General features: G+C 40.6%; 1 protein-coding gene and 1 pseudogene across 2 annotated transcripts in view; one reads left to right on the top strand and one right to left on the bottom strand.

Moving 5' to 3' along the window:
• The window catches only part of PIK3CB (phosphatidylinositol-4,5-bisphosphate 3-kinase catalytic subunit beta), a 180,187-nt gene that overhangs the window by 10,142 nt on the left and 142,680 nt on the right, over window positions 1-27,365 (top strand). The window lies entirely within an intron of this gene.
• On the bottom strand, window positions 15,527-24,991 carry LOC139182480 (ubiquitin-like FUBI-ribosomal protein eS30 fusion protein; annotated as a pseudogene).

The raw sequence follows: 27,365 nt of genomic DNA on the forward strand, positions 1-27,365 counted from the left end.
TGGCATTTATAGTTATTACAAAATATTCCGTCTTGTACAATATACCCTTCTAGATTATTTATCTTATGTGTAGTAGTTTGTACCTCTTAATCCCCTCCCCACCTTGCTTCTCCCCATTTCCCACTCCCTACTGGTAACCACTAGTTTGTTCTCTATATCTGTCAGTCTTTTTTCTTTTTTATATTCATTAGTTTAATTTTTATATTCCACGTGTAAGTATTATCATACAGTATTTTTCTTTCTCTGTCTGACTTATTTCACTTAGCACAATACCCCCTGAATCCATCCATGTTGTTACAAGTGGTAAAACTTCATTCTTGTTTTTAACGGCAGAGCAGTCATCCATTGTATGTATACCATTCTTCTTTATCCATTCATCTGTTGATGGACACTTAGGTTGTGTCCATATCTTAGCTATTGTAAACAGTGCTGCAGTGAAAACTGGGATAGAATTTATGCTTATAACTGATCACCTTAATAATTTTTTTATTTTTTGTTTTTTTCAGCGGAAGGTTGAAAGAGACTAAAAGTTTGAAGTATTGTTTTTTAGCATGATAATCACCACTTTGATCTGACAGTACCTGTGTATTTGGAAACAGGAATCAGTTTTTTAGTTTTAGCCACTAACTTTCTTTCATTCAGTACTCTTTTTTTTCCTCCTTTGTCTGCTCTGAATGGCATATAGGATCTTAGTTCCTCAGACCAGGGATTGAACCTGTGCCCCCTGCATTGGAAGCATGGAGCCTTATCCACTGGCCACCCAGAGTTCTTCACTCACTACTCTTAAACAAGTTTTTATGTGTATAGTCCTTTTTTATGGATAAGAGTTAAACAATAAATTAGTTATGTGATATGGTATACTTTTGTTTTGAATGTAAGATAAGCTTTCCTTTTCCCTTGGCTTTACAATTGGAGTGTGGTTTTGTGGTTTGTCATACATATGTAGGTAATGAACATACTTAATGTATAACCTCATGTAGTTAGAGGTCCTAGTCTTCTTGTGTAGATAATCTTTACAGAGTTTTAAAATAAGAAAATACAGGGACTTCCCTGGTGGTCCAGTGGTTGGGACTTCGCCTTCCAATGCAGAGGGTGTGGGTTCGATCCCTGATCCAGGAACTAGGATCCCACATACCTCATGGTCAAAAACCAAAACATAAAATGAAAATAATATTATAACAAATTCAGTAAAGAGTTTAAAAATGATCTACATTTAAAAAAAAAAGATATAAAGTATTTTTTTCCCTCTCTTCTTTTTAGGTTATTTGTTTCGGTGGTTCATTAAAACATATTACTAAGCTTGATCCTAAATTAATGGGAATAGAGGAAGGTAGACATAAATTTATTTTAAAATAAATGAACCAGTAGACAATTTTTAATCCCTTAACATTAAAAAAAAATGGTTTGAGAAGAATTAGTACTATTTGGCCTTTTTTTTCCTCTTCATATTCACATGAGAAAGGAATGTAAGCATTAACATTACATTTGCCATTAGCAGTACCTGGACACATGGAAGGAGATGCATAGAACAGAATGGATTTTCTGTCTAACCCTGGAGTCCAGGTAACTTGCTTCAGCCAAGGTTCTGGTTGTGATTCCATTACAAGCCATTATGACAGCATATCCGATCTGCAAATGGGAGATTTGTGGGTGATTTTCTTTTTATTTCTTTACTTCTTTTTGGCTACGCTGAGTTGCTGCATGGTCTTTCTCTAGTTGCAGTGAGCAGGGCTACTCTAGCTGTGGACACAGGCTTCTCATTGTGCTGCCTTTTTTTGTTGCTGAACACAGGCTCTAGGGCTCAGTGGCTTCAGTAGTTTCCATGCATGGACTTAGTTGCCATGTGGCATGCAGAATCCTCCGGGACCCGGGATCAAACCTGTGTCCCCTTCATTAGCAGACAAACTGTCATCCACTGTGCCACCAGGGAAATCTGTGTGATTATTTTCTTTACTACTGAAGAGTTGAGATCTTACTGAATATGCTTCTTCCTATAGACAAGCTCTGCTGCTGCTGCTGCTAAGTCGCTTCAGTCGTGTCCAACTCTGTGCGACCCCATAGACGGCAGCCCACCAGGCTCCCTGTCCCTGGGATTCTCCAGGCGAGAATACTGGAGTGGGTTGCCATTTCCTTCTCCAATGCATGAAAGTGAAAAGTGAAAGTGAAGTCGGTCACTCGTGTCCGACTCTTAGCGAACTCATGGACTGCAGCCCACCAGGCTGCTCCGTCCATGGGATTTTCCAGGCAAGAGTACTGGAGCGGGGTGCCATTGCCTTCTCTGTTGTTTTCTCTATGACCCAACAAATGTTGGCAATTTGATCTCTGGTTCCTCAGCCGTTTCTATACCCAGCTTGTACACCTGTAAGTTCTTGGTTCACGTACTGTTGAAGCCTAGTTTGAAGGATTTTGAGCATTATTTTGCTAGCCTGTGAGATGAGCACAATTGTCCGGTAGTTGGAACATTCTGTGGCATTGTCCTTCTTTGGGATTGGAATGAAAACTGACCTTTTCCAGTCCTGTGGCCACTGCTGAGCTTTCCAAATTTGATGACATATAGAGTGCAGCACTTGAAAGCATCGTTTTTTCCGATTTGAAATAGCTCACCTGGAATTCCATCATCTCTACTAACTTCATTCGTACTAATGCTTCCTGAGGCCCATTTGACTTCACACTGCAGGACGTCTGGCTCTTGGTGAATGACCGCAGCATTGTGGATGATTCAGATCATTAAGACTTTTCTCGTATAGTTCTTCTCTGTACTCTTGCTACCTTCTCTAAATCTCTTCTACTTCTGTTAGGTCCTTACCATTTCTGTCCATTTTTGTGTTCAATGCTATTATGAAATGTTCTCTTGACATCTCCAGTTTTCTTGACGAGATCCCTAGTCATTCCCATTTTATTGTTTTCCTCTATTTCTTTGCATAGTTCATTTAAGAAGGGCTTCTTATTTCTCCTTGTTACTCTTTGGAACTCTGCATACAGTTGGGTGTATCTTTCCCTTTCTCCTTTGCCTTTTGCTTCTCTTCTTTCCTCAGCTATTTGTGAAGTCTCCTCTTAAAACCACTGTGCCTTCTTGTGTTTCTTTTTGTTTTGGATGGTTTTGGTCATTGCTTCTTGTACAGTGTTATGAACCTCTATCCATAGTTCTTCGAGTACTCTGTCTACAAGATCTAATCTCTTGAATCTCTTCTTCACCTCCCTTGTCTAATCATAAGGAATTTGATTTAGGTCATACCTGAATGGCCTGGTGGTCTTCCCTAGTTGCTTCAATTGAAATCTGAATTTTACAATAAGAAGCTTATGATTTCAGCTACCATCAGCTTCAGGTGTTGTATAGAGCTTGTGTAGAGTCTCCAGCTGACTGTATAGAGCTTCTCCATCTTTGGCTGCCAAGAATATAATCAGTCTGATTTTAATATTGACCCTGGTGATGTCCACGTGTAGAGTCTTTGTCTCTTGTGTTGTTGGAAAAGGATGTTTGCTGTGAGCATCGTGTTCTCTTAAGAAAACTCTGTTAGCCTTTGCCCTGCTTCATTTTGTACTCCAAGGTCGAATTCACCTGTTATTCTGAGTATCTCTTCACTTCCTATTTCTGCATTCCAATCTTCTGTGATGAAAAGGACATCTCTTTTTGGTGTTAGTTCTAGAACATTTTGTAAGTCTTCCTAGAACTGGTCAATTTCAACTTCTTCAGCACCAGTGGTTTGGGTATAGATTTGGATTACTGTGATGTTTGCCTTGGAGATGAACCGAGATTATTCTGTCATTTTTGAGGTTGCACCCAAGTACTGCATTTCAGACTCTTTTGTTGACTATTAGGGCTACTTCATTTCTTCTAAGGGATTCTTACTCATGGTGGTAGATAGAATAGTCATCTGAGTTAAATTTGCCCGTTCTTGTCCATTTTAGTTCACTGATTTCTAAATTAGCAGTATTCACTCTTGCCATCTCCTGCTTGACCATATCCAGTTGACCTTGATTCATGGGCCTAAGTTCCAGATTCCTATGTAATACTGTTCTTTATAACACTGGACATTACTTTCACTATCAGACACATCCATAACTGAGCATCATTTCTGCTTTTGCCAAGCAGCTACATTCTTTCTGGAGCTATTCATAATTGCACTCTGCTCTTCCCCAGTAGCATAATGAACATCTACCAACCTACAAGGGGCTCATTTTCTGGTGTCTTATCTTTTTGCTTTTTTTATACGGTCCATGGGGTTCTACAGGCAAGAATACTGGAGTGGGTTGCCATCTCCTCCTCCAGTTCACCACATTTTCTCACAACTCTCCACTATGACCTGTCCATCTTGAGTGGCCCTTCAAGGCATGGCTCATAGGTTCATTGAGCTACACAAGTCCCTTTGCCGGGACAAGGCTGTGAGCCATGATTTTATCCTCTGGTTAAATAGAATCACTGAATACAAGTTATGATCTTAACTTATGCTCAGTTAATTAGTCGTTTTTTGTGTTAGCATGTTTATCTACCCTATTGATAGACAGTATGCCTTTTACTTTTTACTTCCTGTACATGCGGGCTTAACACTTTATCTATTTTATTTTTTGGCTGTGCTAGTCTTTGTTGCTCCAAGCAGACTTTCTCTAGTGGTGGTGATTGGGGGCTGTTCTTCATTGCGGTGCACAGTCTTCTTATTGGAGTGGCTTTCCTTGTTGTGGAGTACCTGCTCTTGGTGCGCAGGTTTCTGTAGTTGTGGCGTGTGGCCTCAGTTGTTGAGTCATGCAGGCCCTTGAGCACATGGGCTGCAGTAGTTGTGGTGCATGGACTTAGTTGTTCTGCACCATGTGGTATCTTGCCAGACCAAGGATTGTACCCATGTCTCCTGCATTGGCAGGTGGATTCCTTACCACTGAGCCACCAGGAAGCCCCCTGCATTGACCTTTTACCTGGGTGTCTATTTTGGTTAAGTAGACTAATGGTTGCCTGCAGAGATTTGTTTATACTCTCTGTAGCAAAGGTCTTCTCCACCAAGGATACTTTACAATAATACTGAAAATCAGGAAATAGTAACTCTGTGTGGTTGAGATCTTGTTCAGAGGATTATTTTTACTTATTTATATACTTACTTACTTATTTGGCTTCATCATACAGCACATCTTTTGAGATCTTAGTTCTCTGACAAGGGGTTGAACCCAGCCCCTTGGCAGTGAAAGCTTAGAGTCTTAACCACTGGGCCACCAGGGATTTCCCCAGAAGATTAATTTTGTAGAGAACTTTATGTGTACTTAATTCTCTATAGTAATAACCATGTTTTGGTTGTATACTGGTACATTATCTACTCAGTTCAATTCAGTCCAGTCGCTCAGTCGTATCTGACTCTGCGACCCCATGGACTGCAGCAAGTCAGGCCTACCTATCCATAATCAACTCCCGGAGTTTACTCAAACTCATGTCAGGTAGGGTGAATAAGCTCAGGAATGCTTGGTACTGTTTCATGACTCAGTGAAGAAAGGCCCATTGTTACTAAGGAAGTAAATAGTAATCTCCAAGGAGACTACCGCCTTCTGGTTTTTAACATTTATTTAATTTTTAAAAAATGAAATATTTTTCTTGAAGGATAGTTGTACAACATTTTAGGTATACAACATAGTGACTCATAAGTTTTAAAGATTATACTCCATTGATAGTTATTATAAAGTATTGATATATTCCCTGTGTTGTACAATACTTTTTTTTTCTAGTTTTTTTTTTTTTTTTTTATTGAAGGGTAATTGCTTTACAGAACCCTGTTGTTTTCTGTCAAACCTCAACATGAATCAGCCATAGGTATACTTATATCCCATCCCTTTCTAACCTTCCTCCCGTCTCCCTCCCCATCCCACCCTTCTTGGTTGATACAGAGCTCCTGTTTCAGTTTCCTGAGCCATACAGCAAATTCCCGTTGGCTATCTATTTTACATATGGTAATGTAAGTTTCCGTGTTACTCTTTCCATACATCTCACCCTCTCCTCTCTTCTCCCCATGTCCATAAGTCTATTTTCTATGTCTGTTCCTCCATTGCTGCTCTGTAAATCAATTCTTCAGAAGCATTTTTCTAGATTCTGTATATATGTGTTAGAATACGATATTTCTCTTTCTGACTCACTTCACACTGTATCATAGATTCTAGATTCATCCACCTCATCAGAACTGACTCAAATGTGTTCCTTTTCATGGCTGAAACCTATATGCAGGTCAGGAAGCAACAGTTAGAACTGGACATGAAACAACAGACTGGTTCCAAATAGGAAAAGGAGTACGTCAAGGCTGTATATTGTCACCCTGCTTATTTAACTTCTATGCAGAGTACATCATGAGAAACGCTGGGGTGGAAGAAGCACAAGCTGGAATCAAGATTGCCGGGAGAAATATCAATAACCTCAGATACGCAGATGACACCACTCTAATGGCAGAAAGCGAAAAGGGACTAAAAAGCCTCTTGATGAAAGCAAGAGAGGAGAGTGAAAAGGCTGGCTTAAAACTCAACATTCAGAAAACTAAGATCATGGCATCTGGTCCCATCACTTCATGGGAAATAGACGGGGAAACAGTGGAAACAGTGTCAGACTTTATTTTTTGGGGCTCCAAAATCACTGCAGATGGTGACTGCAGCCATGAAATTAAAAGAGCTTACTCCTTGGAAGGAAAGTTATGACCAACCTAGATAGCATATTGAAAAGCAGAGACGTTACTTTGCCAACAAAAGTCCGTCTAGTCAAGGCTATGGTTTTTCCAGTGGTCATGTATGGATGTGAGAGTTGGACTGTGAAGAAAGCTGAGCACCAAAGAATTGATACTTTTGACCTGTGGGTGTTGGAGAAGACTGTTGAGAGTCCCTTGGACTGCAAGGAGATCCAACCAGTCCATCTTAAAGGAGATCAGTCCTGGGTGTTCATTGGAAGGACTGATGCTAAAGCTGAAATTCCAATACTTTGGCCACGTTATGCGAAGAGTTGACTCATTGGAAAAGACCGTGATGCTGGGAGCGATTGGGGGCAGGAGAAGGGGACGACAGAGGATGAGATGGCTGGATGGCATCACCGACTTGATGGACATAAGTTTGAGTAAACTCCAGGAGTTAGTGATGGACAGGGAGGCCTGGCGTGCTGCGATTCATGGGGTCGCAGAGAGTCGGACATGACTGAGAGACTGAACTGAACTGAATATTCCATTGTGTATATGTACCACAACTTCTTTATCCATTCATCTGTTGATGGGCATCTAAGCTGCTTCCATGTTCTAGCTATTATAAATTGTGCTGCAGTGAACAATGGGATACATGTGTCTTTTTCAATTTTGGTTTCCTCAGGGTATATGCCTAGAAGTGGGATTGCTGGATCATATGGCGGTTTTATTCCTAGTTTTTAAAGGAATCTTCATACTGTCTTCAATAGTGGCTGTATCAATTTGCATTCCCATCAACAGTCCAAGAGCGTTCCCTTTTCTCCACACCCTCTCCTCTATTATTTGTAGACTTTTTTATGATGCCCATTCTGACCGGTGTGTGGTGATATATCTCATTGTGGTTTTGATTTGCATTTCTCTAATAATAAACAATGTTGAGCATCTTTTCATGTGTTTGTTAGCTATCTGTATGTCTTCTTTGGAGAAATGTCTGTTTAGGTCTTTTTCCCACTTTTTGATTGGGTTGTTTGTTTTCCTAGTATTGAGTTGTATGAGCTGCTTGTATATTTTGGAAACTAATCCTTTGTCAGTTGTTTCATTTGCTATTATTTTCTCCCATTCTGAGGGTCTTTTCACCTTGCTTAGAGTTTCCTTTGCTGTGCAAAAGCCTTTAAGTTTAATCAGGTCCCACTTGTATACTTTGTTTTTATTTACGTTACTGTAGGAGGTGGGTCACGGAGAAGGCAATGGCACCCCACTCCAGTACTCTTGCCTGGAAAATCCCATGGATGGAGGAGCCTGGTAGGCTGTAGTCCATGGGGTCGCTAAGAGTTGGACACGACTGAGCAACTTCACTTTCACTTTTCGCTTTCATGCATTGGAGAAGGAAATGGCAACCCACTCCAGTATTCTTGCCTGGAGAATCCCAGGGACGGGGGAGCCTGGTGGGCTGCTGTCTATGGGGTCGCACAGAGTCGGACACGACTGAAGTGACTTAGCAGCAGCAGCAGGAGGAGGTGGGTCATAGAGAATCTTGCTTTAATGTATGTCATCTAGTGTGCTGCCTGTGTTTTCCTCTAATAGTTTCTGGTCTTACATTCAGGTCTTTAATCCATTTTGAGTTGATCTTTGTGTATGGTGTTTGGAAGTGTTCTAATTTCATTGTTTTGCTTATAGCTGTCCAGTTTTCCTGGCACCATTTACTGAAGAGGCTGTTTTTACCCCGTTGTATGTTCTTTGCTCCTTTGTCAAAAATAAGGTACCCATAGGTGCATGGATTTATTTCTGGCCTTTTATCTTGTTCCATTCGTCTATATTTCTGTTTTTGTGCCCGTACCATACTGTCTTGATGACTGTAGCTTTGTAGTATAATCTGAAGTCAGGAAGCTTGATTCCTCCAGCTCCATTGTTCTTTCTCAAGACTGCTTTGGCTTTTCGGGGCCTTTTGTGTTTCCATATGAATTGTGAAATTTTTTGATAGTTCTGTAAAAGATGCCATTGGTAATTTTATAGGGATCACATTGAATCTGTAGATTGCATTTGGTAGTATAGTCATTTTCACGATGTTGATTCTTCCTACTTAGGAACATGGGCTGTCTCTTCATCTGTTTATGTCATCTTTGATTTCTTTCATCAGTGTCTTATAATTTTCTGTGGACAGTTCTTTTGTCTCCTTAAGTAAGTTTATTCCTATATACTTAATTCTTTTTGTTGCAATGGTGAATGGGATCGATTCCTTAATTGCTCTTTCTGATTTTTCATTGTTAGTTTATAGAAATGCAAGTGATTTCTGTGTATTGATTTTATATCCTGCAACTTTGCTAAATTCACTGATTAGCTCTAGTAATTTTCTGATACTATCTTTAGGGTTTTCTATGTACAGTATCATGTCATCTGCAAACAGAGAACTTAAATTTTCTGATCTGGATTCCTTCTATTTCTTTTTCTTCTCTGATTGCTGTAGCTAGGACTTCCAGAAGTTTGTTGAATAATGGTGGTGAAAGTGGACACCCTTGTCTTGTTCCTAATCTTAGGGGAAATGCTTTCAGTTTCCCACCATTGAGAATAATGTTTACTGTAGGCTTATCATATATGGCCTTTCCTATGTTGAGGTAGGTTCCTTCTATGCCCATATTTTGAAGAGTTTTAATCATAAATGGTTGCTGAATTTTGTCAAAGGCTTTTTCTGCATCTATTGAGATGATCATATGGTTTTTATCTTTGTTAATATGGTGTATCATATTGATTGATTTGCTTATATTAGAGAATTCTTGCATTCTTGGAATAAACCCAACTTGATCATGGTGTATGAGGTTTTTGATGTGTTGCTGAATTCTGTTTGCTAAAATTTTGTTGAGGATTTTTGCATCTGTGTTCATCAATGATATTGTCCTGTAGTTTTGTTTTTTTGTGTTGTCTTTCTCTGGTTTTGGTATCAGGGTGACAGTGGCCTCGTAGAATGAGTTTGGAAGTGTTCCTTCCTCTGTAATTTTTTGAAAGCATTTTAGAAGGATAGGCATTAGCTCTTCTCTAAATATTTGATAGAATTCTCCTGTGAAGCCATCTGGTCCTGGGCTTTTGAATTTTTGGGAGATTTTTGACCACAGCTTCAATTTCAGTGCTTGTAATTGGATTGTGCATAATTTCTATTTCTTCCTGGTTCAGTCTTGAAAGATTGAACTTTTCTAAGAATCTGTCCATTCCTTCCAGGTTTTCCATTTTGTTGCCATATAGTTCATAATAGTCTTTTATAATCCTTTGTATTTCTGCATTGTCTGTTGTGACCTCTTTTTCATTTCTAATTTTGTTGATTTGATTCTACAATATACTCTTGTAGCTTATTTTTTACATGGTAGTTTGTACTTCTTAATGCCTTACCCCTGTTTGCCCCTTCCCTTCCCCTCTCACTGGTAACCAGTAGTTTTTTCTCTGTATCTGAATTGTTTCTTTAATTTTGTTTTGGCTGCACTAGATCTTTGTTTCTTTGAATGGGCTTTCTCTAGTTGTGGAAAGGGGGCTTATTCTCTGGTTGTGGTGCTTGGGTTTCTCATTGTAGTGGCTTCTCTTGTAGCACACAGGCTCTAAAGGGTGGGCTTCAGTCATTTGGTACATTGCTTTAGTTGCCCCAAGGCATGTGAAATCTTCCTGGACTTGGAATGGAACCTGTGTCCCCTGCTGTGGCAGATGGATTCTTAATCACTCGACCACCAGGGTAGTTCTTAGGTATATTTATTTCCAATAGTAGGTACATGCCTATCATTTAAAATTTAAAAAGAATACAGTGAAATGTAAGTCTTGTGCCTCTCCTAATTCTCTGTGAGGAGATAATTATTCTCTTAAGTTTTTTTTTGTTCTTAGATAACCCATGTATTTATTTATTTTATTTATTTTTTTGGCTGTGCCACTCGGCCTGTGCGGTCTTAGTTCCCCTACTAGGAATTGAACCTGGGCCCTTGGCAGTGAAAGCATGTAGTCCTAACCACTGGACTACCTGGGAATTCCCAACCTGTGTATTAATGAATATGTTGTTGTTTAGTAGGTGAGTTGTGCCTGACTTTTTTGTGACCCCATGGACTGTAGCCTGCCAGACTTCTCTGTCCATGGGATTTCCCTTGCAAGAATACGGTAGTTGGCTGCCATTTCTTCTCCAGGGGATCTTATGTCTTCTGCATTGGGAGGTGGGTTGTTTACCACTGAACTGCCTGGGAAGCCACTTTTAATGAATATACACACAGGTAAAAGCCCACCCTCAGAAATGGTAGCTGGCATGCACATTTTTCTTTGTGTCTTTTCTTATTACTTAGCAAGATATTTGATATTATGTATCTATCATCACAGAACTGCTTTATTCTTTTTCATGGTTTCTTAGTATTCTGTTGTGTCAATGTAACATAAATTTTCTCTATTTGTATATGAATTAACATTTAAATTGTTTCTAATCTTTTGCTATAGTTTTGATGTGGCCAGGTTTGAATTCAAGATTTGCAGGCTATGTGTGGAGACTGAGAAAGAGGAAAAGGCCATTCTGATGTTTGAGACAAGGGAGGAGGATAGCAGGAGAAAATCTGGAAAGGTAGGAGAATGAAGGGAGAGAACAAACAATTGAAGGAGGCAGGATTAAAGGATAGGGGTGAAATAGGCCGGATGTGTCCAAGGCAGGTACTAAAACTGCTGTCTTGGTACCAGACTGTTGGAAGTTATTAACCATATAATCTTGGGCAAGTTGCCTGTTCTCTCTATGCCTTCATTTCCTCATCTGCGAAATGGGATAATAACACCTCATTGTATGTTGCTGTAGAGCTGTTGGTACAGCATTCCTCCACATTGAGAAAGCTTTCTGTTCCCTGACCCCGCCCCCCCACTTTGCTATTTTTCAGCCTTTACAGCTCAAGTGTATTTCTCCCCCAAACCATCTTGATTGCACCAAGAGCCCCACTTCTGTATCCTATACCTTTGTCTTAGATGTCACCTCATTCCTTTGAAATTCTCATATCTAATTATTTACCCCATCTGATGGTGGAGGACCATCTTTTGTATTGTTTTGTGTAATTTAGTTTTACCTGCAACCACCACTAAAATACTTGTTAGCACAGTGTCTAGCATATAGTATGGAGAAGGAAGTGGCAGCCCACTCCAGTCTTTCCTGGAGAATTCCATAGACAGAGGAGCCTGCTAGGCTACAGTCCATGGGGTCTCAAAAAGTCAGACACAACTGAGTGACCATTACTCACCCACTCACTAGCATATAGTAGGCACTTCATAATATTTGTCTTAAGCTGAAGAAAGCCATGGGCCTTAGGAACATTGAACCTAGAAAAATGCTAATCTTTCCACCCTTTCCCCAGTCACCCAGTTTTCAATCCTGAAGCAACTAGTGGTTGAAGATGTGTTTTTCTTCAGTTTATATAAACAAATACATATATATGTACATACTTATATATCTCTCCCTCTTTAAAACTAAAACAATATCATACTCTAAACATTGTTATGCACATTGTAGTCATCCCCAAAAAGAATGATGTTCGATTCTGTGCACACTTGACCCATATAAAATTGTAAGCATTGTTAGGTTTTCACTTAAGACTCATGCTGTAGTATCAGTAGCTGTGACTGGTGAGTCAACTGTCTAATTACAGTGAGATTATAAGAGCATGTTTTTCTGTCCAACAAAGAAGCTTTGTAAATAAAATTTTAACATCTTGAAAAAAATGAGAGGCACCATTTTTTTTTTAATTTTGATAATTGTAGATTCACATGTAGCTATAAGAATAATACAGAAGAATCCTGGCTACCCTTTACTCATATTTCCCTAGTAGTAACATCTTGCATAACTATAGAAAAAATATCCGAACCAGGAAATTGATACAATCCATCTACCTTATTCAAAAGCCACCAGTTTTTTGTGTAATTTTTGTATTTATTTCTGTACATTTTCATCACATGTATAGATTTGTGTGATTACTACAGTCAAGATAACAACAGTTACATCACAATCTTGCATGCTACCTCTTTCCCTCCCATCCTTTTAACCTCTGACAACTACTCTGTGTTCTCCTTCTCAATGATTTTTGTCACTTTAAGAGTTTTGTTTTTTTTTTAAATGGATGACTTTAATTTTAATAAGGGATTACTTTCACTGCATTAAATTCTCAAAGCCTTTAAGGTGAGAACCGTGTTTATATCGTGTGCTCAGTCATTCAGTGGTGTCTGACTTTGCGACCCCATGGATTGTAGCCCATCAGGCTCGTCTGACTGGAGTTTTCCAGGCAGGAATACTGGAGTGGGTTGCCATTTCCCACTCCAGGAATGCTGCTTCTTAAAGTGACTTCTGTGGACTTAGGGGACAGGGATTTGAACCCTGGTTGGAGAAGATTCCACATGCCTTGGGGCAACCAAGCCCCTGTGTCACAACTACTGATTCCAAGCTCTATAGCCCATGCTCTGCAAACAAGAGAAGCCACCGCAGTGAGAAGCCTGAGCACTACAACTAGAGAGTAAACCTCTGTTTGCCACAACTAGAGAAAGCCTGAGAGCAGCAGCAGAGACCCAGTGCAGCCAAAAATTAAAAATAAGTAAATGTTAAAAAAAGAATGCTGTATAGGGAAGTCCCTGGCATCCAGTGGTTAGGACATAGCACTGTCACTGCTGGGAGCCCAATTTAGATTCCTAGTCAGGGAACTAGGATCCCACAAGCTGTGTGACATGCCCCTCCCCGCCTCAAACACACAAAAGAATGCTGTGTAAATTCTCTAGTTTGTAACCCTTGAGTTTGGTTTTTTTCATTTAGCATAATTCCTTGAAGATCCATCCAAGGTATTGCACATATCAGTAGACATTCTCTTGCATAGCCGTAGTATAGTAATCAGAGTTAGGAATTTAACATTGGTAAAATATTATTATCTATAATCCATATTCCAGTTACACCAGTTGTATTAAGTATATTTTTTCCCTAGTGGCTCAGACGGTAAAGAATCTGCCTGCAATGAGTGAGACCTGGGTTTGGTCCCTGGGTTAGGAAGATCCCCTGGAGAAGGGAATGACTGACTACCTACTCCCAGTATTGTTGCCTAGAGAATTCCGTCGACAGAGGAGCCTGGCAAGCTACTGTCCATGGGGTTGCAAAGATCAGATAGGACTAACTGACTGACATGTTCACTTCTTTCACTTTATATTGTCTCTACCGTTGCCAAAGCCACTGTCACATTATGGTTGTCAGGTCTCAGTAGTTCCCTCAAATATGGAGCTTTTTTTTTTCTCCTTTAATAACTGATATATTTGGAAAGTATAGGTCAGTTTATATTGTAGAATGTTGCTCATTTGGGTTGGTTGTTCATCATGATTAGATCCATATTATGGATTACGGGTTTTTGGCAGGAGCACCATGTTTGATTACTTGATTAAAGTGATGTTGGCCTGATTTCTCCATATAAAGTTGTTAATTTTTGCTTTGGTTGTTAATAAATATTTTTGTGGGAGTCTAAGTAACGATTGTGTTTCTTATCAAACTGTCACCAATTTTAGCATCCCTTGAGGGTTTTTTTTCCCCCTGAATTATTATTATCAAGGTTACAAAATGGTGATAAACTTAAAGGTCAGCAAAAAGGCAAAGCTGACTTATACTTCAGCATCCAGTTAAGAAGTAGAAAAAACAATTCTTATATATATGTTAATAATATAAAGGCAAGCCTAAAAAGGCAAGGGTTAAATTGTATAGAAAAGGATAATAAATTTAGGCCCTCTCCAAAAGTGTAATTTATAAGAGAAAAATGTTGCAGTAAGGAATAATTCTTGAGAAGTTAAGATTTGATGGTGAATTACAAAATTATAAAAGCTTGTTTGAATATCTGAAGGTAGAGGTGGTTTAATAAAATTTCTTAGGACAGTGTTGCTGCTGCTGCTAAGTCGCTTCAGTCATGTCCGACTCTGTGCGACCCCATAGACGGCAGCTCACCAGGCCCCGCCGTCCCTGGGATTCTCCAGGCAAGAACACTGGAGTGGGTTGCCATTTCCTCCTCCAATACATGAAAGTGAAAAGTGAAAGTGAAGTCGCTCAGTCGTCTCAGACTCTTAGCGACCCCATGGACTGCAGCCTACCAGGCTCCTCCGTCCATGGGATTTTCCAGGCAAGAGTACTGAGTGGGGTGCCATTGCCTTCTCCAAGACAGTGTTAGATTTCCAAAAATTTACAAAGATTGCCCAGAGTTCCTATATACTCTGCATCCAGTTTCTCTTATTAACATTACCGTGGTACATTTGTTACATTGATAAACCAGTGTTGATAAATTGTTATTAATTGAAGTCCATGTTTTATTTGGATTTCTTTGGACTTTAATGTAGTTTTTCTGTTTTTGAATTCCACCCAAAATACCACATTGCATTTAGTTGCTGTATTTCCTGAAAGGTCCTTTTGCTTCCCTGGTGGCTCAGACAGTAAAGCGTCTGCCTGTAATGTGGGAGACCTGGGTTTGATCCATGGGTCAGGAAGATCCCCTGGAGAAGGAAATGGCACCCCACTCCAGTGCTCTTGCCTAGAAAATCCCATGGACAGAGGAGCCTGGTAGGCTACAGTCCATGGGGGTCGCAAAGAGTCAGACATGACTGAGTGACTTAACTTTCCTTTTCCTTTCCTTTCTTTTAGCTGACAGTTTCTCAGATGTTCTTTATATTTGAAAACGTTGATAGTTCTGAGGAATACGGATCAGGTATTTTTGCCATGGTATCCTTTAATTGGATTTCTCTGATTTTTTTATGATTAGACTAGTGTTATGAAATTTTGGGAGGAAGACTTCAGAGATACAGTGCCATTTTCATCACATACTGTCAACATGCATTGTTTGGATTTTTTTTTTTTTTGATTGGGCGAAGTGGCTTTATTAGAGAAAGCCAAGATTACAGAGGACTTAAGAGTTGGCACTGGGGCTCTTCTTGCCAAAGGTGGGCACAACTTTGACAAAGCATGGGTTGTAGTAAGTACACCTCTTGGCCTGGCCCCATCTTCTTTTTCTCTCATTTGTCCACCTTGGGAGTCTGACCTCTTACTTTGCCAGCACAGTCCAGGGAACCATGGACTTTACCTCCAAGCATGCGGCCAACTACTTCCAGAGTGCTCAGAGCCTCCACCTCACACTGGCCCAGGGTAACCTCATCCTCTAGGGGTGTGCCTGCCAGGAGCAGGACTTGATCTTCTGGAGGGAGCAATGCCCTCCAACGAGGCTACATGAGCCTTGATCTGAGCGACCATCTCCTGGCCGGTCACCTTGAGAGTGTGTAGCTCCTGGCTCTGAGCATGTTGGTGACTAGATTGTGGACAGCACTGCCAGTACCCCGAAGATGGAGTCAAGAAAGGAAAGAGAGAGGGCGCGCACGTGCTCTCCGCCTGCTATGTGCTGTGTCACTCAACATGACTTGTTGATGTGGCTGGTGATCACCTGGCTGAGAAGGTGCTTGTCAGGTTTCTCCCTTGTAAAGTTGTTTTCTTCCTCTTTTCATGTTATACTCTTTGAATGAACGAGTATACGCTTTGAATGAAAGATTATATGCTTTGAATGAAAGAACTGGGTGTGGCCCACTCTTAAGGAGAGGGGAGCTGTGCTCCATCTCTTTGAGGAGTGGGCTGATTGTACATAAATTCTTCCTCATGGTATATATGTCTCCTTCCCCACCCCCATTTATTTGCTTATTTGGTCATTTATATTATTATGGATTTGTGGATATTTATTTTATAGTTTAGGTTATAATCCAGTACTACTTGCTTTATTGTGTTGTTCAAAATGTTCCAGCTTGGCTACTGGGAATTTTTTGGTTGACTCCTATTTCCTTTTGACATTGTTGTTGTTTTAGCACTTTCTTACTTTCTTGTACCACAAGATGCTCAGGGCTTATCGTGTTTATTTTCTGCTACACTCCTAGGACCAGTCCTTTCTCCAAGGGACCTTGGTTCCTTTTTTTGGAGGCTGGTATTTAGAAACTAAGATGTGTCTCAAACTACTGCACAATTGCACTCATCTCACACGCTAGTAAAGTAATGCTCAAAATTCTCCAAGCCAGGCTTCAGCAATATGTGAACCGTGAACTGACTGATGTTCAAGCTGGTTTTAGAAAATGCAGAGGAACCAGAGATCAAATTGCCAACATCCGCTGGATCATGGAAAAAGCAAGAGAGTTCCAGAAAAGCATCTATTTCTGCTTTATTGACTATGCCAAAGCCTTTGACTGTGTGCATCACAATAAACTGGAAAATTCTGAAAGAGCTGGGAATACCAGAACACCTGATCTGCCTCTTGAGAAATTGGTATGCAGGTCAGGAAGCAACAGTTAGAACTGGACATGGAACAACAGACTGGTTCCAAATAGGAAAAGGAGTTCGTCAAGGCTGTATATTGTCACCCTGTTTATTTAACTTATATGCAGAGTACATCATGAGAAACGCTGGACTGGAAGAAACACAAGTTGGAATCAAGATTGCCGGTAGAAATATCAATAACCTCAGATATGCAGATGACACCACCCTTATGGCAGAAAGTGAAGAGGAACTAAAAAGTCTCTTGATGAAAGTGAAAGTGGAGAGTGAAAAAGTTGGCTTAAAGCTCAACATTCAGAAAACGAAGATCATGGCATCTGGTCCCACCACTTCATGGGAAATAGAGGGGGAAACAGTGTCAGGCTTTATTTTTGGGGGCTCCAAAATCACTGCAGATGGTGACTGCAGCCATGAAATTAAAAGAGCTTACTCCTTGGAAGGAAAGTTATGACCAACCTAGACAGCATATTGAAAAGCAGAGACATTACTTTGCCAACAAAGGTCCGTCTAGTCAAGGCTATGGTTTTTCCTGTGGTCATGTATGGATGTGAGAGTTGGACTGTGAAGAAGGCTGAGCGCCGAAGAATTGATGCTTTTGAAGTGTGGTGTTGGAGAAGACTCTTGAGAGTCCCTTGGACTGCAAGGAGATCCAACCAGTCCATTCTGAAGGAGATCAGCCCTGGGATTTCTTTGGAAGGACTGATGCTAAAGCTGAAACTCCAGTACTTGGCCACCTCATGTGAAGAGTTGACTCATTGGAAAAGACCCTGATGCTGGGAGGGATTGGGGGCAAGAGGAGAAGGGGATGACGGAGGATGAAATGGCTGGATGGCATCACTGACTCGATGGGCGTGAGTCTGAGTGAACTCCGGGAGTTGGTGATGGACAGGGAGGCCTGGCGTGCTGCGATTCATGGGGTCGCAAAGAGTCAGACATGACTGAGCGACTGATCTGATCTGATCTGATTAAGTGTACTTATTATTACTGGTTATCACTGCCCCTAGGCCTTCTTGGCTGACAAAGCAAGAAAATACTCAAGTATATGAACCTGTGAATAAATAATTTCTAAATAGATATTTCTGTTATTTTGTTCTTGAGTTTTAAAATTTTTTGGTTGTGCTGTGAAGCATGCAGGATATTTATTAGTTTCCCAACTAGGGATCAAACCCTTGCCTCCTGCATTGGAAGTGTGGAGTCTTAACCACTGCACCACCAGGGAAGTCCTGTATTTTTTATTTATTTCTTTATTTAAAAATTAAAAAATTTAATAAGGGTTTATTATTTTAACCATCTCAACCCATTATTAAATTAAACATGAGTTTTTACTGATGTTTCCAACTCTAAATCATTCTAGCGTCTTGTTGCTTAGCTGCCCCACTGCGGTGGTTAGAAATCTGGCTTTTGGTTTTCTTAGCAGTCTTTCAGTATCATATCTTTTTGCCTTTTTATGCTGTTCATGGATTTCTCACGGCAAGAATACCGAAGTGGTTTGCCATTCCCTTCTCCAGTGGAGTGCATTTCATCAGAGCTCCACTGTGACCCGTCCGTCTTGGGTGGCCCTGCATGGCATGGCACACTGTTTCATTGAGTTAGACAAGGAGGTGATCCATGTGATCAGTTTGGGGAGTTTTCTGTGATTGTGGTTTTCATTCTGTCTGTCCTCTGATAGATAAGGATAAGAGGCTTCCGGAAGCTCCTAATGGGAGGGACTGGCTGTGAGGGAATCTGGGTCTTGCTTTGATGGTCAGGGTTCAGTAATCTTTAATCCAATTTTCTGTTGATGGGTGGGGCTGTGTTCCCTCCTTGTAGTTTGGCCTGGCCAAACTATGATAGGGTAATGGTGACAATGGCTGCCTCCTTCAAAAGGGCTTATGTCACATACCACACCTCCCAGGTCTGCTGTAGCCAGAGCCCCTGTCCGTGCATCCGCAGGAGACACTCAGACACTCAAAGGCAGATCTGCCTCAGTCTCTTGTGGGGTCCCTTGGTCCTCGTGCAGACAAGGTTTTGTTTGAACCCTCCGAGTGTCTGGTGGGTTTGGGGTTTGATTGTAAACGTGATTTCACCTCTCCTGCCATCTTGTTGGGGCTTCTCTTTTGCCCTTGGACCTGGGGCATCTTTTTTTGATGGGATCCAATGTTTTCCTGTAGATGGTTGTTCAGTGGTTAGTTGCAATTTTGGAGTTCTTGCAGGAGAAGATGAGTGCACATCCTTCTACTCCACCATTCAGTACCTAAATTATGATTGTGATTAGACAGTGTAAAGGACAAACAGGTTCAAGGGATTAGATTTGATAGAGAGAGTGCCTGAAGAACTATGTAACACTGTACAGGAGGCAGTGATCAAAACCATCCCCAATAAAAAGAAATGCAAAAAGGCAAAATGGTTGTCTGAGGAGGCCTTGCAAATAGCTGAGAAAAGAAGAGAAGCGAAAGGCAAAGGGAAATATATCCATAAGAAAAGGAGAAATATATCCATCTGAATGCAAAGTTCCAAAGAATAGCAAGGAGAGATAAGAAAGCCTTCTTAAGTGCTCAATGCAAAAAAATAGAGGAAAGCAATAGAAAGGGAAAGACTAGAGATCTCTTCAAGAAAATTAGAGATACCAAGGGAACATTTCATGCAAAAATGGGCACAATAAAGGACAGAAATGGTATGGACCTAACAGAAGCAGAAGATACGAGGAAGAGGTGGCAGGAATACAGAGAAGAACTTACAAAAAAGATCTTAATGACCCAGATAACCACCCATCACACTAGATGGTGTGATCACTCTCCTAGAGCCAGGCATCCTGGAGTGTGAACTCAAGGGGGCCTTAGGAAGGATGACTATGAACAAAGCTGGTGTAGGTGATGGAATTCCAGCTGAGCTATTTCAAGTCCTAAAAGATGATGCCATTAAAGGGCTGCACTCAATATGCCAGCAATGTACAGTGTAATGTATGTAATTGTGTTTTAAAAAACCCTAAAATTCTAAGGAGTCAGAAGTCAGTGTGAGCTGGACTAGTAAGGGACTGCGTCCTGGAAGTCAGACTTGAATTAAGTCTTGAAGGATTTGGTGATTAAATTTTCTTAATTGAGGGATGGGACAAAATCTAGATTGTTAGGCAGAAAGGGAGCTAGTGCCAGAGACAAGTGGAGATAATCTTATCTGATAAGGGAAGGAGGAAAAGGATTTAAGGAATGCCACCCCCCTCTGCCCCCCCAACCCCTGCCAGTGTACCTCTACTTAATGTAATATGTCAACTCAGTCATTCCTGGGATGCTTCATTCTGGTGACCACATAACATAAGGTATCATGTGACTGACTTAGTGAATGTGATAGTGATGTTTCTTCTGAATGTTTTTTTTCAAGTCTCAAAAATAACTGAAGATTTTATAAGCAAACCATTGATGTGCTTATAATTGTGTGTTAACATACCTGTCTGTTAGTCTGTATAGAAACTATTGCCCTGCCTATGTTAAGGAAATTCTGGTTCTGTTTATAAGGGGAAGAATCCTTTTGAAATGGAAAGTTGACTTCATAATGCTGATTTTAATACTTACTGAGTTTTCTAAAGGCTGATGCTTAAAGTATGCTGGGAAAGAAATTACAGAACTTAAGAATTCTTAAGGAATTGTATATCATGCATTCAATGACCAGACTTTAGCTGATTTTATAGAGATGTTCTTAAAAGTTCATGAGAGTAATAAACACTTAAAGACCATATAAGGCTTTTTGAATAGTTGACATAAAAAACAAAAGTGAGAATGTAGTAAAATTTTAGTGAACATTATGGATAATTTTAGTGAACATCTCTACCCTTTAGAAGAAAAGCCTGTTTTTTTTTTTTTAAATCACAACCCATGGCTTTCAGGATCCTGGTTCCCAGACCAGGGATTGAACCTTGGCCCTGGGAGTGAATCTGCTGAGTCCTAACCACTGGACGGCCAGGGAATTCCCAGAAAAGCCTGTTTTTTAAACTATGCCATTAATATAGTTCTGTGAACCTTGTTCTAAGGGTATGCCAAAGTGAATGTCTTTGTGTGGTGGCCATATTTACAGGTTGTGGTGCCAATGAAAAATATGTTGTGATTTTAACTACTGAAAGTTTAAGTAATCTACTTTTATAAAACATAATAGGAACTGGGAAATTATTTTAATGGCTGTTTTCTAAAATATTCACAGGGCTTTTTCTTTTCAAGAGGTCAAATAATTTGTCAGGTTATTTCTGTTATTTCTTTATCTAGAAAATGTGATAACAGTGTTAACCCATTTGTTGTTAAGTGATCTAACAGTAATTGAATGCTTTGCTAATACGATGTGGAATACTAATGAGCTGACTCTGGTTAAAATTCAGACCTTGGGAATGCCAGATTGTTCTTCAGAGAGGTTCGGGATTTCCTAGGCACACAAGTTAGAGATTTCATGAAAACTGTGGCAGGGAACCTCTGCATTTTAGAGCTTTATTTTAGTTGAGTAATAGGGACCTAGAGAAGGAGGCTACCAGCTCTAGGGTGTGCAGGCTGCAATGGATTCCCTAGGGCACATAGGGAAGCTCTTCATTGAATTTACCCTTCTCACGCCTGAGAATTGTTGCAAGAGCTTTTCTAATTACTTGGTTAGCCTGACATCCACCCTAACCCTGTTCCAGGCTTTACTGCAAAAGAATTTCTCTCTGGCACAGGTACTTCTTCAGATATCAGATATTGGAAGCTATTTTACTGTAGATATATTTTTAAATCTAAGGAGGTTAGAAAGATTGTGTTTTTGATTTTGTGTTGTTCAGTTCAGTTCACTCACTTAGTCGTGTCTGACTCTTTGCGACCCCATGAATCGCAGCACGCCAGGCCTCCCTGTCCATCACCATCTCCTGGAGTTTACCCAAACTCATGTCCATCGAGTTGGTGATGCCATCCAGCCATCTCATCTTCTCTCGTCCCCTTCTTTTCCTGCCCTCAATCCCTCCCAGCATCAGGGTCTTTTCCAATGAGTCAGCTCTTAGCACGAGGTGGCCAAAGTATTGGAGTTTCAGCTTTAGCATCAGTCCTTCCAATGAACACTCAGGACTGATCTCCTTTTGGATGTACTGGTTGGATCTCCTTGCAGTCCAAGGGACTCTCAAGAGTCTTCTCCAACACCACACTTCAAAAGCATCAATTCTTCGGCGCTCAGCTTTCTTTACAGTCCAACTCTCACATCCATACATGACCACAGGAAAAACCATAGCCTTGACTAGATGGACCTTTGTTGGCAAAGTAATGTCTCTGCTTTTGAATATGCTGTCTAGGTTGGTCATAACTTTCCTTCCAAGGAGTAAGCGTCTTTTAATTTCATGGCTGCAGTCACCATCTGCAGTGATTTTGGAGCCCCCCAAAATAAAGTCTGACACTGTTTCCACTGTTTCCCCATCTATTTCCCATGAAGTGATGGGACCAGATGCCATGATCTTCGTTTTCTGAATGTTGAGCTTTAAGCCAACTTTTTCACTCTCCTCTTTCACTTTCATCAAGAGGCTTTTTAGTTCCTCTTTCCTTTCTGCCATAAGGGTGGTGTCATCTGCGTATCTGAGGTTATTGATGTATCTCTAAGCAATCTTGATTCCAGCTTGTGCTTCTTCCAGCCCAGCGTTTCTCATGATGTACTCTGCATAGAAGTTAAATAAATGAAAATATGTAGCCTTGACATACTCCTTTTCCTATTTGGAACCAGTATGTTGTTCCATGTCCAGTTTTTTAACTCTTGCTTTCTGACCTGCATATAGGTTTCCCAAGAGGCAGGTCAGGTGGTCTGGTATTCCCATCTCTTTCAGAATTTTCCACTGTTCGTTGTGATCCACACAGTCAAGGGCTTTGGCATAGTCAATAAAGCAGAAATAGATGTTTTTCTGGAACTCTCTTGCTTTTTCCATGATCCAGTGGATTTTGCCAATTTGATCTCTGGTTCCTCTGCCTTTTCTAAAACCAACTTGAACATCTGGAAGTTCACGGTTCACATATTGCTGAAGCCTGGCTTGAAGAATTTTGAGCATTACTTTACTAGCATATGAGTGAGTGCAATTGTGTGGTAATTTGAGCTTTCTTTGGCATTGCCTTTCTTTGGTATTGGAATGGAAACTGACCTTTTCCAGTCCTGTGGCCACTGCTGAGTTTTCCAAATTTGCTGGCATATTGAGTGCAGCACTTTCACAGCATCATCTTTCAGGATTTGAAATAGCTCCACTGGAATTCCATCACCTCCACTAGCTTTGTTCATAGTGATGCTTTCTAAGGCCCACTTGACTTCACATTCCAGGATGTCTGGCTCTAGGTCAGTGATCACACCATTGTGATCATCTGGGTTGTGGAGATCTTTTTTGTACAGTTCTTCTGTGTATTCTTGCCACCTCTTCTTAATATCTTCTGCTTCTGTTAGGTCCATACCATTTCTGTCCATTATCGAGCCCGTTTTTGCATGAAATGTTCCCTTGGTATCTCTGATTTTCTTGAAGAGCTCTCTAGTCTTTCCCATTCTGTTGTTTTCCTCTATTTCCTTGCATTGATCGCTGAGGAAGGCTTTCTTATCTCTCCTTGCTATTCTTTGGAACTCTGCATTCAGATGTTGATATCTTTCCTTTTCTCCTTTGCTTTTCACTTCTCTTCTTTTCACAGCTATTTGTAAGGCCTCCCCAGACAGCCATTTTGCTTTTTTGAATTTCTTTTCCATTGGGATGGTCTTGATCCTTGTCTCCTGTAGGATGTCATGAACCTCCGTCCATAGTTCATCTGGCACTCTGTCTATCAGATCTAGTCCCTTAAATCTATTTCTCACTTCCAGTGTATAGTCATAAGGGATTTGATTTAGGTCATACCTGAATGGTCTAGTGGTTTTCCCTACTTTCTTCAATTTCAGTCTGAATTTGGCAATAAGGAGTTCCTGATCTGAGCCATAGTCAGCTCCCGGTTTTGTTTTTGCTGACTGTATAGAGCTTCTCCATCTTTGGCTGCAAAGAATATAATCTGTCTGATTTTGGTGTTGACCATCTGGTGATGTCCATGTGTAGAGTCTTCTCTTGTGTTGTTGGAAGAGGGTTTTTGCTATGACCAGTGTGTTCTCTTGGCAGAACTCTATTAGCCTTTGCTGTTCTTCATTCTGTACTCCAAGGCCAAATTTGCCTGTTACTCCAGGTGTTTGTTGACTTCCTACTTTTGCATTCCAGTCCCCTGTAATGAAAAGGACATCTTTTTTGGGTGTTAGTTCTAGAAGGTCTTATAGGTCTTCATAGAACTGTTCAACTTCAGCTTCTTCAGCATTACTGGTCGGGACATAGACTTGGATTACTGTGATATTGAATGGTTTGCCTTGGAAACAAACAGAGATCATTGTGTTGTTTTTGAGATTGCATCCAAGTACTGCATTTTGGACTCTCTTGTCGACTATGATGGCTACTCCATTTCTTTTAAGAGATTCCTGATCACAGTAGTAGATATAATGATCATCTGAATTAAATTCACCAATTCTCATCCATCTTAGTTTGCTGATTCCTTGAATGTCGATGTTCACTCTTGTCATTTCCTGTTTGACCACTTCCAATTTGCCTTGATTCATGGACCTGACATTCCAGGTTCCTATGCAATATTGCTCTTTACAGCATCGGACCTTGCTTCTATCACCAGTCCCATCCACAACTGGGTGGTGTTTTTGCTTTGACTCCATCCCTTCATTCTTTCTGGAGTTATTTCTCCACTGATCTCCAGTAGCATATTGGGTACCTACTGACCTGGGGAGTTCCTCTTTCAGTATCCTATCTTTTTGCCTTTTCATACTGTTCATGGGGTTCTCAAGGCAAGAATACTGAAATGATTTGCCATTCCCTTCTCCAGTGGACCACATTCTGTCAGACCTCTCCACCATGACTCATCTGTCTTGGGTGGCCCCCTACCCCATGATTTAGCTTCACTGAGTTAGACAAGGCTGTGGTCCGTGTGATCAGATTGGCCTGTTGTCTGTTATTGTAGTTTCAGTTTGTCTGCCCTCTGATGCCCTCTCTCAGTGCCTGCCGTCTTACTTGGGTTTCTCTTACCTTGGATGTGGGGTATCTCTTCATGGCTGCTCCAGCAAAGCAGAATAGCCCATAAATGCTGATAATGGCTTAGACTGAGGCTGGGCCAGGGACATTGGGAGTGTTGGTTGAATTTGGTATGTTTTGAGCTCAAAGCCCCTTTTTTTTGTTGTCCTTTCCTCTGAGATGTTGTTTGACAGGGGAGCAGACAGGAGGATATCAGTAGTTTACATTGTAAAAATATTGGAAACAATCTGTTGTTGTTTAGTGGCTAAGTCATGTCCAACTGTTTTGTGACCCCATGGACTGAAGCCCACCAGGCTCCCCTGCCCATGGAATTCTCCAGGCAAGAATACTCGAGTGGATTGCCATTCCTACACCAGGAGATCTCCCGACCCATGGATTAATCCCGTGTCTACTCCATTGGTAGGCAGATTCTTTACCACTGAGCCGCCTAACAGTGGTATATCCACAGAATGTTTATACCATTGGTATATCCAGATGTTGAAAAAAAGAATGAGGAATATGCCCATGAACTGATATAATGTGATTTACAGGATCTATTGCTAAAGGAAAAAAAGCCTAAAATCCAAGTACAGAGAAATGACTATTTTTATGTTAATTTGGTTAACTAAGATATATTTAAAAGGCATCTTTCAAGTTTGCATTTCTCCTTGTTTCCCAGTTTTTACCAGTGTTTGATAAAATTTGAAATCTCATCTTGAATTGTAAACACTTGTCACACAGTTCTTTGGTGTATGTGAGTAGTTAATTGTTCTCTTCTCTGTCCTTTTCCTTGGGTCACATGGAATAGCCCATGTGGGAATGCTTGTATAAGTTAGTGTTTGAGACTCTGGGAGAAATGCTTGGTTCCTATAACCCTCTCTACCTTCTTGCAAAATGTTGTATGTACTTATTTTTTGTTATCATTATATATTATAATTTCTTTAAAATAAGAGAAGAACAAAAGGTTGTGAAAATTTAGCACTGTACCATCAGCTATTTTTTACTTCATTATATTTTTTTGCCACTCTGCAGAGCATTTGGGATACTAATAATGATAATAATTACTTTTATTATTTTGGCCATGGGGCAAGCAGGATCTTAGTTCTCTGACCAGGAATCAAATGAACACACTCTCCCCTGCCCCCCAGTAATGGAAGCTCAGATTATTAACCACTGGACTGCTGGGGAAGTCACTTTATTTTATTACTGTTTAATAGACATACTTAATTTTTACATAGTTTTATGTAACACTTCTGAAGTGAGTGACATGTTTTCTAAATATTTTCATCAGCTTTATGTCTATAGAAGCCTTATATCTAAGATACTGATGATATTTCAGTAAGAAAAAGTGTTATTGGAGTTGCTGTTTTCTTCAAAACAGGGATGGAATGAAGTAAAATGCCTTTGGAGTGAAGCAGAACATTAAATGGGAGTTTAGCTACATGTGCAGTTTAATTCACTAAGTGAACATTTTTTTATTACCTGATGTAATCAGTCATTTTGCAGGTACTTGGATTGTAAATTTGAATGTTACTCTCTACTTGTCCTGCAAGGGATATAAGCAAAGTAGTTATTTGTAATGCACTGTGATAAATGAAATAGAAGCCACAGCAGGATCCCATGGGAGTGAGCCTTGGGGGCTCAGAAAGGGCTCTAGAGAGAATGTCACTGACCTGGGGCGGGTGTATAGGATCTGGCCTGCTGGACAGGGTGATGGAATGGGCACCATCTGCACCAGCACCAGAGGTTTATACTCCAAACTCTCATACTTAATCTTGTTGTTACCAGAATTTAGTCAAATTATGTCTTGTATTTTAGGTAAATGAGAGATGCACTGTGGAGGACAGTTCAAAATAGGGGTTATCTCATTGTTTTAGTTTAAGGAGGAGATACTATTGGTGTCCCTTAGTTCTGAGATAAGAATACTTACAGCTCAAACAGGCAGGATTTTATTAAGCAGGCAGTTTTTGTAACGACAGACTAGTTACAGCTCTGTTACAGCTCAAGCAGGGTGCAGGCAGTGAACCCTAGAAATGTGAGCGCAGGCAGGCCTCTGAAGGAGTGCCCCAATCCCTCCTGGCTTTCCTTTCTATACTGTCTCCTCCCCCTGGAGCCTGATTGCTCAGCCCTATGCAAAATAAGGCTTGTACTTGCCAACAAAATGGGCATACACTCAAGGCCAATCAGGGAAGGGGGCATGTTTTCCTGCCAGAGGTTCTCATTCTGGTCCTCAGCCTCCTCTTTCCTGGGCTTTTTTTTTTTTTTTTCTTTTCTTTTGCGTGCCCTCTCAGTGGTTCTTCTAGCCATGCCCATCTTGGACTTCTTTTTATATTCCAGCTACCTAACATTGGTGTGTGTGTGTGTGTGTGTGTGTGTGTTCAGTCATGTTTGACTCTGCAACCCCAGGAACTGT

This window comes from Bos indicus, chromosome 1 (assembly GCF_029378745.1).
Source record: "Bos indicus isolate NIAB-ARS_2022 breed Sahiwal x Tharparkar chromosome 1, NIAB-ARS_B.indTharparkar_mat_pri_1.0, whole genome shotgun sequence".
Classification (NCBI taxonomy): Eukaryota; Metazoa; Chordata; class Mammalia; order Artiodactyla; family Bovidae; genus Bos; species Bos indicus.